Below are 14,075 nucleotides of genomic sequence, written 5' to 3'. Positions count from 1 at the left end.
CTGTGGGCACCTCACACTTTGACCAAGAGTTTGGGTTGTAAGACATATTGCACCCAGAGTGATATGATATTTTCAAGTAAGTTCTAAAATTTCCTTAAGAGCATTTATGTACTTTCCTTAATATTGCAAGCAATACCCACTCTGTCCAATTTCCCTGGGAGTTGCGTTGCTCCCATGCTTGTATAAGCACGAAAATCAATTTAAGTATATTCAGTAAAAACCTAAACCCTTTCCTTTTAAAAGCAAATATTTGATTTTTCTTTCAGAAGTAACTATTTTTATACCATTTTGTCCAACTTCTGAAACCTAACTCTAGCCAAAAAATAAGGAGGAGAAAAATGCAGCTGGCTTCTAAGATAGTATATTAGAAGCAGTGAGTATCATACAGACATCTCAATAAAACCTCAGTCTTATTTTCTGATACTTTAGAAAACGCATTTCTCTAAAAACACATTACCCTTCAAGTGGCCTTTGGAGAAACTGAAACATTGAAGCAATCCTTGGATTGCAGTAAAGCACATTCTCCATGGACAATTCTAATCAATTATAGAAACATAACTGTACCCAGATCATATAATAAACCAGTGATGATCCTGGCTTCTGTCCTTCTTATAAAATGCTGCAACTCACAAACATCGGTCCTGCTGCTAGTTGCAGCTCTCCAACCCAGAAAGATTTACTCTCAACTGATTGTTACTTTTCATGCTGAAAATGATTGAACATCTGCATCTTCTATTTCAGTTTTGTCATTTCGTTGTCTTTGCCCACTGTGTTAATTATTTTTGGATGCTTCAATCCTATCTCCAGACAATATATTTGAAACACTCATGAGGATGCATTGCATAAATATTGAATGTGTTAAAGACAGAGTCTGAGGTAATTCAGAATGAATTTAAGTAAATTGATTGGAATCAGCTTTTATTTAGGAAATCTTCTAGGGACAATTCCGACATGTTTAAAATAACTGTTCACAGAGATGCAATCTGCATATGCATTCCAATAAATACATGAACCAGCAATCAAAGCAGAAATACATGCCTTTAAGATGCTGGAAAACAGCTAAAAAGTGATACCAATTACAGTAATAAAATAACTGGGGTGCTCGCTTCGGCAGCACATATACTAAACTAACTGGGAATATTCTTCAGAACAAAAATGCTTTAATAAAATCAGATAAAGATAATGTAACAGTGATGAGGTGTTAAAATAAAAAGGGGAAATGTAAGGTACACCCAAGCTGTAATTACATATGTGTTTTATAGGTTCAGTAGACAGAAAAATTAGATCTGTTCCACCCTGGTGAACGGTGAGGGAAAGAGAAGTGGCAACTGTAATTAAAAGTCAAATGTCTTGGGATTTCCCTGCTGGTCCAGCGGTTAAGACTCCATGCTTCCAATGCAAGGGACAGGGGTTTGATCCCTGGTCAGGGAACTAGATCCTGCATGCTGCAACTAAGAGCCTGCATAACGCAACTAAATATCCCACATACCGCAACGAAGACCCGGTACTGCCAAATAAATAAATTTTTTTTTTTAATCAAATGTGTTGCATTGGGTTTGGCAATGATTTCTTGGGTATGACACCAAGGGCACAGGCAACAAAAGAGAAAATAGACAAATTGAGCTTCATAAAAGTAGTGCATCAAAAGACACTATGTATTAGCCATAAAAAGGCAACCCACAGAATATGGAAAGAAAATATTTTCGAATTATATGCCTGATAAAGGATTAATATTCACAATATATAGAGAACTTATAAAACTCAAAAACAACAAAAAAACCAACCTGATTCAAAAATGGGTGTTGGGCTGCACCCCACAGGCTTACAAGCCCTGTACTTGTCCAGCTTCAAGACCAAAGAGTCTGGAGTCAGCAACAGAAACATCAGTGGTTTAATGGATGGGCGAGCTTACAGGTCTGAGGCAAGGTTCTGGACGGTGGACAGGACTTGGCGGCAGTCTTTGCTCCCAGGCGGAAGGGGAGACTACCACTTATCAGGGAATTGACATCAGGTGGGCTCATTAGTTACCAGGGAAACCAGTAGAGGGGCACGCCCCTCACCACCACTTTGCTAAGAACAATCACCAGCTGGGGCCTGGAGCAAGTACATAGGAAGGTCAGTCATGTGCATAAGATATAGGTGAAGCAAGCACTGGTCGGGCAAGGGATGTACAGAGAGCAAGAAAACAGCCGTCTTGAGTGGCCTGACCATACAATGGGGAATAGATAAGCACCCTCCCAAAAAATAGATAAGTCTCAAAAAAAGATATGCAAGTAGCCAACGGTCACATGAAAAGATGCTCAACATCACTAATCACTAGAGAAATGCAAATCAAAACCACAATGAGATATCACCTCACACCAATTAGATGAAAAAAAAGAAAAAAACCCAGAAAATAACAAGTGTTGATGAGAAAGTGGAGAAATTGGAACCCTTTTGCACTGTTGCTGGAAATGTAAAATGATACAACCACTGTGGGAAAAGAGTATGGCAGATCCTCAAAAAACTGTTGGGCTGCCCCCCACAGGCCTACAAGCCCTGTGCTTGCCCAGCTTCAAGACTGAAGAAAGAGCCCGGAGTCAGCGACAGAGACATCAGTGGTTTAATGGATGGGGGAGCTTACATGTCTGAAGCAAGGTCCTGGAGCAACGCCCCACCGTGTGCGGTGGACAGCAGAGAAGACACAGTGTCAGTCTTCACTCCCTCCCAGAGGGGAATGGGAGATTACCACTTATAGGAGAATTGATGTCAGGTGGGCTCAGTAGTTACCAGGGAAACCAGTAGCAGAGCACACGCCCTCACCACCCCTTTGATAAGCTATCACTAGCTGGGGCCAGGGGCAAGTATATAGGAAGGTCAGTCATGTGAGCAGGGTGTAGGTGAAGCAGGTCCTGGTCAGGCAGGGGATGTACAGAGAGCAAGAGAACAGCCATCTTGACTGGCCTGACCATACAACATATGATCACGCAATTTCATTTCAGGGTATATATCCAAAATAACTGAAAGCAGGGTCTTGAAGAAATATTTGTACATCCATGTTCATAGCAGCATTATTCACAGTGGCTAAAACAAGTGTCCATCAACAGATGAATGGGTAAGCAAAATGTGGTATATACATGTAATGGAATATTATGCAGCCTTCAAAAGGAAAGAAATTCTGACATATGCTGCAACATGGATGAACTTTGAGGACATAATGCAAAGTTAAATAAGACAGTAACAAAAAGACAAATACTATATGATTCCACTTATATGAGGTACCCAGAATAGTCAAATTCATAGAGACAGAAAGTAAAACGGCGGTTACCAGGGGCTGGGGGAAGGGAGCATGGGGAATTAATAGATAGTTTCAGTTTTGCAAAATAAAATTTAGGAGATAGATGGTGGTAACAACTGCATAACAATATGAATATACTTAATACCACTGAACTGTATACTTAAGATGGTAAATTCTATATGCGTATTTCACAATAATAAAACAGATGTTATTTTTTTTTTTTTTTTGGCCACGCTGTGCGGCTTGTGGGAGCTCAGTTCCCTGACCAGGGATTGAACCCAGCCCCTTGGCACTGAGAGTGCAGAGTCCTAACCACTGGACCACCACGAAATTCCCTATTTTTCCCACTTCTTATTGAATTATCTTTCATTTCATAAAAATACACATAGCTCAATAATATTCAAGTTAAGATTTTATTTCAGGAATCAAAAGAGACTAGACACAAAGAATTTATGATTTGACTAGACTAGTATGATGTGTTTATATTTTTAGGGCAAAGTGTAATCTGCCATGTATTTCTCCACAGAAACATATCTAAGTAGGTGATACTGAAATTGTAGAATACAATAAAGGCAGCCATGGTCTCATGATTCCCTGATTACGTACAAACCGAACTAGTTAACATGCATTTTCCTTTTCTGCGGTTCTTTTAAGCTTAGGCTGAACCGTAGAATTTCCCAATGGATGCTTCTTTTGTGCCTCAGTGGGCGATGTCCTCAGGTGGATTCTCTAGGCGTCACCTGAAGAAAAGAGTCAGGGAGCAGAGCCCCAGTTTTCAGTGCTCTGCTGAGTGGGGATTCAGCAGGCTCCGTCTGGGGGCTGCAGGCCCTTACCCTTCCTGTACCACAGGAGCTAAACTGAAGTTGTCAACCTCCTAAGAAATGGGAATATGCCCTGTCATCATCTCTCCTGGCAAAATAAGACTGGTTAAAATGTCATCATGAATTAACAAGCATGCCTGCGTGCTTCATGGTGTGACAAAGGTCTTAAAAGGCTCTCTTCTGTTTTTGATTTGCAGATTTTTAAAGCTGGCATTAAAAATATTCCTTCCATACAGGGTATTTGGTCAAATGCTATCACATTTTTGGATAAGCTTGGTTATTCATATTAAACCTATTTCTTTATATTTCCTATCACATGTGATAGGAAAGGAGAATCCTACAGACACTTGCCTCCCAGTTTTAGCCAAAGCTAGAGCAGCAAGCTACCCCCAATACCACCACCCTCATGAAGGCACAAAAGTACTAAATAGAGAAAAGCCAGCTTTGATGGTGAGATGCAAATATAGTAACAGCCCTCCGTGTGTTGCCTTGAATGGCTGTTGTCCTAATGCACGCTGAAGGGGTGATCTATTTAAAGGGATGTCAGACACTTCAAAGAACTTGACTTACCACTTCACCACAACCTAAGATTTATTCAAGAAGAAACAAAAAGATCACATTAAAAAATTCCTTCATGGGGACTTCCCTGGCCGTCCAGTGGTTAAGACTTCGCCAAAAGGGATGGGGTGAGGTGTCTCCAGTGAGGGTCAGCAGAACAAAGTGAGGTTACGGAATATCCTTCCTGCTTGCAGGTCATTAGGCAGACAAATGCCTTCCTGTGCTGGGAAAGATGATCTGAAAGAGAACCAAGTAAGTGCGGAATTTAGGAAATTAAAGGATTTTTCAGGCGGTGGGTCCAGTAGTAAATGTCCCTGATGTCTAACTCCCACTGGAGAATATCTTACAGCCTCCACTGCAGATTGCTATTCACTTAACATGTTCCCAACCAAATGTGCAATGCCTTAAGAACTCAGCGCTCGCCATAGAATAATTCTGGAAGGATATACGAGGAATTTATGAGCAGTGGCTTCTGAGGGGGGCCCTGGAAGGAGAGGTTTAATATGTAATGTTTCGCACTATTTGATTTTTTTTACCTTGTGCTCACAGAGTATTTTTCCATTGAAAATAGTTGGCTTAAAATGTTTGATAAAAGAAAAAAAATCTCTCAAAAGTGTAACCTGCTTTAAAAAAACTGAACCAAACCAAAAGATTGTGCTTGGTATTTCCTTTACAAACTGATTGACTAGTTGTGCCCCTGAGGGGATAGGGGTTCCATGTCAGGTTAAGAAAAAAAAACAACAAAAACAAAAAAACCTTTAATTTCCTGTTGAGGAAAACTTTGGGAGGAAGAGGGTGATTGCTGGTTCACTCCGGGGAAGGGACCCCCCTGAGAGTGGGCATGGGTTCTCTGATGTGTTTGCTGTATGTGAAAATGGAACAGCCTGTGCTGAAGCCCTCAGCTCCTCCATGAGGCACTGTGAACCTGAGTGGATTGTCACTAGCGATGATTCTCCATTAAAGGACAATTAAAACAAGGGAAGATTCGGTGTTTTATTTAGGGAAGAAAACTGAAATTTTTCTGGGGAAGGGGTTTTCGTTTTGTGCTTTTTGTACTTCAAAAAAATCTCAAGGTGCTTTCTCTCCTTTCATCCCTATTATGGGTTGAATTGTGTCCCCTGACCAAGAAAGATATGTTCAAGTCCTAGCCCCCAGTACCTCAGAATGTGACTGAGTTTGCACACAGGGTCTTTACAGAGGTCATCAAGTTAAAATTAGGGCCTTGGGGTGGGCCCTCATCCACTATGGCTGGTGTCCTTATTAAAAGGGAAATTTGGGGCTTCCCTGGTGGCGCAGTGGTTGAGAGTCCGCCTGCCGATGCAGGGGACGCGGGTTCGTGCCCCGGTCCGGGAGGATCCCACGTGCCGCGGAGCAGCTGGGCCCGTGAGCCGCCGCTGATCCTGCGCGTCCGGAGCCTGTGCTCCGCAACGGGAGAGACCGCAACAGCGAGAGGACCGCGTACCGCAAAAAAAAAAAAAAAAAAAAAAAAGGGGAAATTTGAACACAGAGACAGATATGAATGTGAAGAGAATGTGAAGAAACACGGGGAGGATGCCTGTTAAGAAGGGGGCAGATACAGGAGTCAAGGAACGTGCGGGACGGCCAGAAGCTGGACGAGGCAAGGACAGATCCTTCCCCTACAGGTTTCAGAGGGAGCACAGCCCTGCAGATGCCTGGCTTTCAGACTTCTAGCCGATGCCACTGTGAGACAATGGATTCTTATTTTTCCTAAGCCGGCTAGTATTGGGTACTTTGTTATGGCAGCCCTAGGACACTAATACAAACCTTTCCTGTAACTTCCGGGCATACAGGCCCTCAGTGACCTCTGCCAGGTCTCAGTCCCTGTGGCCTTTTGCCTCAAATCCAAAGCCTTGTGTTTTGCCTCATTGCTTTCAGTTCTTTCGTGCTGCCGGCACCTCCAGGCCTTAGCCCAGTTGGTCTCCAAGCTTGGAAGGACTTCGGGGGCTTGGGGGCCTTCGTGGCTGTCCACCTGTCACTCATCCTCAGGTCTCAGCTTGAAGGCATCTCCTCAAGGTTGTGAAGCTCCCATTCCCAGCCCTACTGTTCCTTGTCCCTCCTTCATTGCTGCACCTGCCCACGATGCTGAAAGTGTCTGTCTGTGGGTCTGTCTGGCCTGTGAGAATAACTCTTTCCAGGGCAGGGACCATGCCGTCTTCAGCTTTTACTCCCAAGCCTGCCACAGTGTCTGACGCACAGACGCTCAGTGAATCGTTCCTGAGATGAACTGCCCTCTGAGTACCTACCGTTGGTGGAACCCTGTCAGGAGACGCTCTGTCATTCCAACCACCTCCAAGTAGGAGCCAATGCCCAGAATCTAAGCAGCCTGTGGCGGACTAGAGAGGAGATACATCATGACAAGGAGAAATAGGGCATCTGGTCTGTTTCTAGCACTTCTGTAACTATCACTGGCCCCACTCAGGGCTCCCATGAGACAAGAGCCCAGAGCAACAAACGCGGTCCCAGGAAAGGCATCTAGCCTGGGTTATAAATCTGCACTGTCTGGGGTATTTTTCCCCCATTATCTCTCACTTGTCTACTTGCGCATCTGCCTTGATTGCATTTGGGGCTGTAACCTCCTCTTCCGAGAGGGGCCTCTGGGAACTGAAGAAATGATGGCTGGATTGAAACTGCAAAACCGGGAGACTGAACAAATGGGTGGATCTGAACGAAGGCTCCGGAAGAAGTGGAAGTCTCATTCCCCCCACTTGTTTATTATAAGACCAAAGGAACATGTTTGAAGGACTAATGATTTAGAAGGAAAGAAAAAAAATAGTGAGAAATGAAAGCTGTATTTTTCTAAGGAAAGAACATTTTTCTCTTGATCATCCACAAATTATAAGACGACATACATCAGCATGCTATTTCATTAACAAATTACAGTCCCTTCTCCACAGTGGAGGAATAAAGAAAAAGTTCACCTAATAAGAGAGGTTAGCCCTTAATTAGGATCAGGCTGTAGAATTTGCCGGGTGTAATTTTCCACTGCAAATTGTTCTCGGGTTGACCTTGGCTGGTATTAAGGACATGGGTTTGAAAACACATCTTTCCTTTGCCAGCACGTCCCCACAAAGCCCTGGTGCCTTCCACAGACCATTACTGAGTCTGTCTCCGCCCCCCAGCCCCCTGCTCCCCAACTGGCCTCCCTCCCTCCCTCCAGCTTTAAGGGATCTTTTTGAAGAGAAATTACCATTTACTGAGTACCTGCGGGGTAGCAGAAAAGACATAGGACTTGGAGTCAGTCTGGGCGCTGAATCACGTCTCCACTCTGTAGCTTCCCTGAACCTGGGTTCCCAGCTGAATGCTGAAATGATGACACCTGCTTTCAGAGTTGTTGTCGGGCTTAAGGGTGGTGTGAAGGTATAAGGCAAGTGCTCACACGTGTTATTTTCCTTCTGATTCAAGTCCTGTCAGCAGCTCTGTGAGCCTGGCATTCCTCCTCGCTCCGCAGCTAAGACACCCGGAGAGGCCAAGTCAGTCTCTCACGGACACGCAGCCCAGATACGGTGAGGGCAAGATTTGAACCTCTGACCCCAAAGGGTCCAACTCAGCTGCTTTGTCCACCCAGACACAGTGACCTTGAAGATTGGCTGCTCAAGCTCAGACATGGGGTGCGGGCCCCCAAAAATAGAGGCACTAAGCACAGTGGCTGTCCATGCCTTTCCACCCTTTGGGGCTCAAAACATGAGTCTGGGATGGCCAAGGTGGCCCTGGGCATGGCTCTCCTCCTTTCCCCCAGCCCCGCCCCCTCATCAGCCTGTCACAGGGGAGCACCTGCTCACCTTGCTACCCCGGTGGCTTCTAAAGAGATTGTGTAAAAGCCTTGAGAGGTGAGTGCTCTTTACTTCCAAGAAACCCTCACTACCTATCCTCTCACCCCGTCTCACCTCCTCCCCGCAAATACCCTGTGAGGCCCCAGGTGTGCTGGATCTCTGGGCAGCTGAGGTGCTGATCTCATAATGAGGCAAGGATCAGAGCTGTATACAGTCATTTCATCCATATTGATTGCTTCAGCACATGCATAGGAGACCTGTGGAAAAGTTCTATAAATGCACAGCAAGCAATCCAGCTCTCTAGGTTAGCACTTTGGAAAACTTTGGGGTTTTGAAAAATTTCCAACGGTTCCAGAGATGTCAGTGTGACCTTCAGAGGCAGGACAATCGCGGGAGGGGAGGGAGGAGAGAATGATTTTGAGTTCAGGTGAATTGTGCTCTCATATTACCACAATGAATAGGTATCTGGGAAATCTTACCAGAAAAGAAGTTGAAAATAGAATTAATAGAATCTCCTCAGACTTCAGACTTTCCTTGATTCCTTTTAGGGTTTGTTATCTCTGTTTGCCCTAAATGGTCCCCACCTTGAGCTGCCTGAGATCTATCATCAAGAAAGGAATTTCAAGAAAAACAAAATCAGTTAAAATCTCTAAACTTTAGAGATTAAAGATTGCCATAGGTTGTGGAAGATGGAGAGGTAGAAAGAATGAAAAATAAGAATGGGAAAGTAATTCTTCTTAGCCAGTACTTATGGCCGGTGATACAAGGTCTTTTCACAAACACAAGAACCTCAAAGCAGAGTTCTTAACAGGCCCGTGCGTTTTAAAGGGGAAGAGAAAAGATTTGTCTTTTCCTCTTGTGTCTTAAAAGGAATTGTACAAATTTCAACAATCTTCCTTTGGTTAAAAATGACTTTTATGAATTTGGTTATATAAATACTCAAAATTACAGCAATTGGAAATTTGGAAAGCAGTCTGACTTTTAGCAAATCCCCAGAATGGCCCCTGAATGGGTATTATTTACTTCAAAGTCATCATCTCAGCAGACTGTGCTTATTTCAACAATGCAGTTATATCCCACAAGTGTTTGAAACTCCCCTTCCAAACTCCCTTCAGAACCCAAGGTACATTTCTCCCCAGTGTTGGCAAACACTGGTTCTCTGAGAGATACTTTGATTTTTGGAAATGACCAAAAATGAACACAGTCAGTCTAGGTAAAAACAGCTTGGGTCGAAAGCAAAATGAGACTATGATTCTGGAGTAATTGCCTTTGAAACCAGTTCCCCAAGAGGAGTTTGAAAAAGTGTTTTCCCCAATGGCAGCCTGTTGGAAGTAGGAATTTGTCCTCCCAAGATGGATGTTCACTCAGCTGTATGAAAAGTCATTCTCTACTTTTCTTGAGCCTAAATCCCAGTAATGAGTTTTTTTCTAGCTGTTTTTCTCAAAGTTTTAGACATTTACAACTTGATGATACTACTTCTCCTTTCACCTGGGATCAGTGATTTTTTTTTTTCATTGCCGATGTAGAAAATTAGTTCTCTTAGAACCCACAGAACTAATTAGCTGTGAACCCACAGAACTAATTAGGGGCCACTGTGGATTTGCTCAATTGATTTATTCTTCAGTTTACAACATTTTCTGGCATTCATAAGCTATTAAGATTAGTGCTAAGTTGTAGCTTTACCATGCTTATGATGCCAATAGCATGTGGAGGTGAGCTGGGCCTCCTCTCCTCTCTAATTTAGAAGCTCATTAGGAGACATTTATTTACTTCAAAAGTGCATGACTGGGCTTCCCTGGTGGCGCAGTGGTTGAGAGTCCGCCTGCCGATGCAGGGGACACGGGTTCGTGCCCGGTCCGGGAAGATCCCACATGCCGCGGAGCAGCTGGGCCCGTGAGCCATGGCCGCTGGGCCTGCGCGTCTGGAGCCTGTGCTCCACAACGGGAGAGGCCACAACAGTGAGGGGCCCGTGTACTGCAAAAAAAAAAAAAAAAAGTGCATGACCATCAAGGTTATCAAGTGCTAATCTCTGCCATCTCATCAAAGGACTGAGGGACAAAATCTTTCTACACCCACAATGTTTATAAATGCCTTTTGCCCAGTTCCTGTGGCAACTTCTCCATATTCTGGGGAAAGATCAAGGGTAGTACCTATGGGAAGAAAAAGGATAAAGTCGTTTCTAAATGATGCTCTCTCTGCACTCACTTGAGGCATCTGTGTACTTCCTTGTGGTCCAAGTCTGCTTCTTTCATCCAACCGAAAATAAAGCACCTGAGCATCTTCCCTTTTCCATTAAATGCTAAGGCTCAGCCACAGGGGCTGAGATGGAATCCTGGTGTTTGGGAAAACAGTGGAGTCACCCAGGCTACCAGGGGTGCCTGTTCCACAGAGGTCAGCTGTCATGAGCCCATCTGAAATTGGCATCAGGCTAAAACAGGGTGTGTGTTCCCTTGGGCCATATCAGAGGAGAGTGCTCAGAGGAGGAGCCTCAGGCATCTTAGAAAACTCCAAGTCAAGCGGCACAGGGACCTGATTGCAAAGAGCCTTTCAGATGGCAGCTCCTAAAAGCAGGTGCTCCGCCTACTGACCCACCCTGATATTTTGGGGCTGAGGGGTCCGGGTTTTCCCTCCCCTGGGCAAGAAGGAGGATGAAGGACTTCATGCCGGTCTATTATTAATGTGAGTGTTTACCTTTGTCACTGATGTTTACCTGGGGATTTTTATTTGATTAATGTAACTTAATGTCATATATGTAAGCTGAGCTCTGATGTATATATTCGTTTATTTAAATAATCAAATCTTTGTGACTCTAGATTAGAGGAAGGTGCCATATTTATTCCTTTTAAGTTTAGAATTACTAAACACCCAGGATAGCTTCCCAAAATGGAAAGTGAAGACAGGTGATTCTTCTAAACTAGTATCAGGTGAATTATTTGCTCAGGAAGATGAAGAATGTAAAGTTAGATTCTGAACCGAATCCCTAAGTTTGCAATAATGTTTCTCTAGGGTACATTCTACTGACAAATTTGCTGACACTTTAAAATACACAGAATCTGCTTTGGAAACTGGGTTTTGCCTAGAGTCAATGTTTTCCTGTAGGATCACATGGCCAGTCTCAGGTGGTTGGCTGCCTAAGAGGTAAAGAAAGAGAAAGGTCCAGAGAAAATTAGGGATAAACTAGAAAGGTTATACCCTATGGTCCTTCCCTCCTCTGCCCCCCTGTTGCTTTATTTCTCAATCGTCACTTGAGAAGCTGACAGTAACTTAAATATATATTGTTTGTATAGATAACTCTAATAATTTGTCATGGTATTGTCAGCACAGAGTAAGTTTTATTGAGAGAAATCTGCTTGCAAAATACCTTTCCTCCCACTCTGCCCACAGGTCAAACTACCCCGTTTTTGACACATATGAATGTGACTTTAATAAGGGAATAAAACACAGACTCACTCACCCTCTCCTTTGTTTCCTCAGCCTCTGTCTCTATGTCTCTGTCTCTCTGTCTCTCTTCACTTTTTATTTTTGAATTTGCTTGTTTGTTGGGGAAGAGAAGGGGTGGGTAAGTGCTATGCAGAGACAGTAGTGATGAAAATCTCTAGCCCCTGAGTGACACAGGTCAAGTTTCTCTGTACGCTGGCAAAGGAACCCACAGTCACTGCCAAAACCACAGAGTAAAGTCTTCTAAAAATCCCCTCAGACATCGATGTGTTAAGAGTTAAGCCTTTTCATTTATATTTGGACAACCACCTGTTGACTTCTACTGGTGCTTGTCAAGGGCGGATAGATGGCGGGAACCTGCAGCAGAATTAGTCCATTCAGAGGGCTTGATGCTCCCCTTTGAAGACCTTGCCATTGTTTTCAGTGGAGCCTAGTCAAGGCTCATAAGATCAAAACATGAAAAACAAAAAGGAAAGAGTTTACTTGGGGCAGGGTCTCACTCTCCTCTTGTGATTATCACAGCATCCGCAGGCCATCCTGTTAAATCCAGGGATCGATCAGGGCAGTCTTTACAACGCATTTCCCAGTCCTGAAATGTGGTGGGCGAGAGCCAAGGAAAAGACAAGGGAGAAAGTCCACGACGGCAGGGCCTTCCCCATGGCTCCTGCTCTGCCTGAGCATTTTCCAGGGCAAGTTCTGCTCCTGCCATGAAGAAAGAGGGGAATATGAAGGCAAAATAGAGCCAGAGGAAAGGGAACACAGCGCAAAGTGTGCTTCAGCTAAGAAAGTCTCATTTAAACCAAATCTCAAATTTGTGATGGGAAAGTCGACCACCATAGGATGGCATCTTTGGCAAGGCGCAGACAGTTCTAGGCACTGACAGAGATGCCTAATTCTCCAGCCTGCCTTGATCAAGCCACTTCACAAGTGTTCTGTGAACGTTTCCTATACCCTAGGCCTCATGGCAACTCAACGGTGAACCCACCATGGATCCTGCCCAGATGAAAATGTATGTTGTCAATTACCCTTAACAACCCCTAAAGGAGATCAGAAGACAAAACTCAGAACCATAGGTCTGGTTTTGCTGAATAAAATATTCCAAAGTCTCATTTTGGAAACAATTCCTTGGCCAATTCAACAGCATGAGCAGCGGATGGGGGCCTTTATTTACCAACATGACACTTATTGTGTACACGGCAGATCCAGAATTATGCGCAGGACAAATAGCTGTAGAGGCAGCTGGGGTAAGAAAGCCAGTCTTGCCCTCCTCCTGTGAGAGCTGTGACGTCTTGACAAGGGTGCACCTAGCTCCACCAGCTTCCTCCTATGGCTCCCCTTTCCCTCCCACAAACCACTCACTTCAAAGCCACTTCTTCCTCCACCTGCCACAGACATGTGCTCTGCCACAGCTTAGAATTCATGGCCCTTCACTCTCATCCATACCGACACCAGCCAGCCCCTCAACTCACAGCAGCAGCAGGGTACGCAGACTCTCGGCTGGGCACTGGGGAACCAAGGCTGAGCCCTGATGGTTTGTCCCTGCCCTCAAAGTCAACACCGTCAGTCCTAAACTGGCGTGTCTGTGAAGTGCTGTGGGAACCTAGAGGGTCTGCATTGGATTTTGCCAAGAGAGAAACAAAGGCTTCTGTAGTCCCGATTAGATGCAGCATCAACTGCAACCAGACCTGAGGCAGGGCTCAAGCAGGCAAAGCAGGATTAGGGCTTCTATGGCGCTATGGTTGCTCATCAGATGCTCAGTTCCCCGGATTTATCTTTCAATTCCCCAGACAGGCATCTAAAAGCGGCATTTGGCTTTCAAAGCACACAATGAACATGCGAGTCATCTCCACAGTGTAGTCAGGAGCAGAGGTAGGCACTCTGCACAGCAAAAGAAAGGGTGTTTCCAACTGCATTCCTTCCCACCCTTGCATCACTGCCCCTTCTATCCCAGGGTCTCACCTACCCCTTCTCTCCAGATGAATCCCGTCTGTCCACCTTGAGGGTCACTGCCAGACTGTTCTTCCCCAAAGGCCATGTGCACCTTGTCCTGGCAGATTCTAACAGAAACAGACAGGCACACTGACAGGGTTGAAGTGAGAAAAGTTTAATGAAGGGACTGTGCAGAGTGGTACAGGGTTTTGGGTGCCACCAAAGGATGATGGAGCACCTAGAAACTAGCAAGAGTAAGAA

This window comes from Delphinapterus leucas, chromosome 12 (genome assembly GCF_059928025.1).
Source record: "Delphinapterus leucas isolate spDelLeu-1000000601 "Yukka" chromosome 12, BTC_Dleu_Yukka2, whole genome shotgun sequence".
NCBI classification, from domain to species: Eukaryota; Metazoa; Chordata; class Mammalia; order Artiodactyla; family Monodontidae; genus Delphinapterus; species Delphinapterus leucas.
This window is presented reverse-complemented; position numbering follows the sequence as displayed.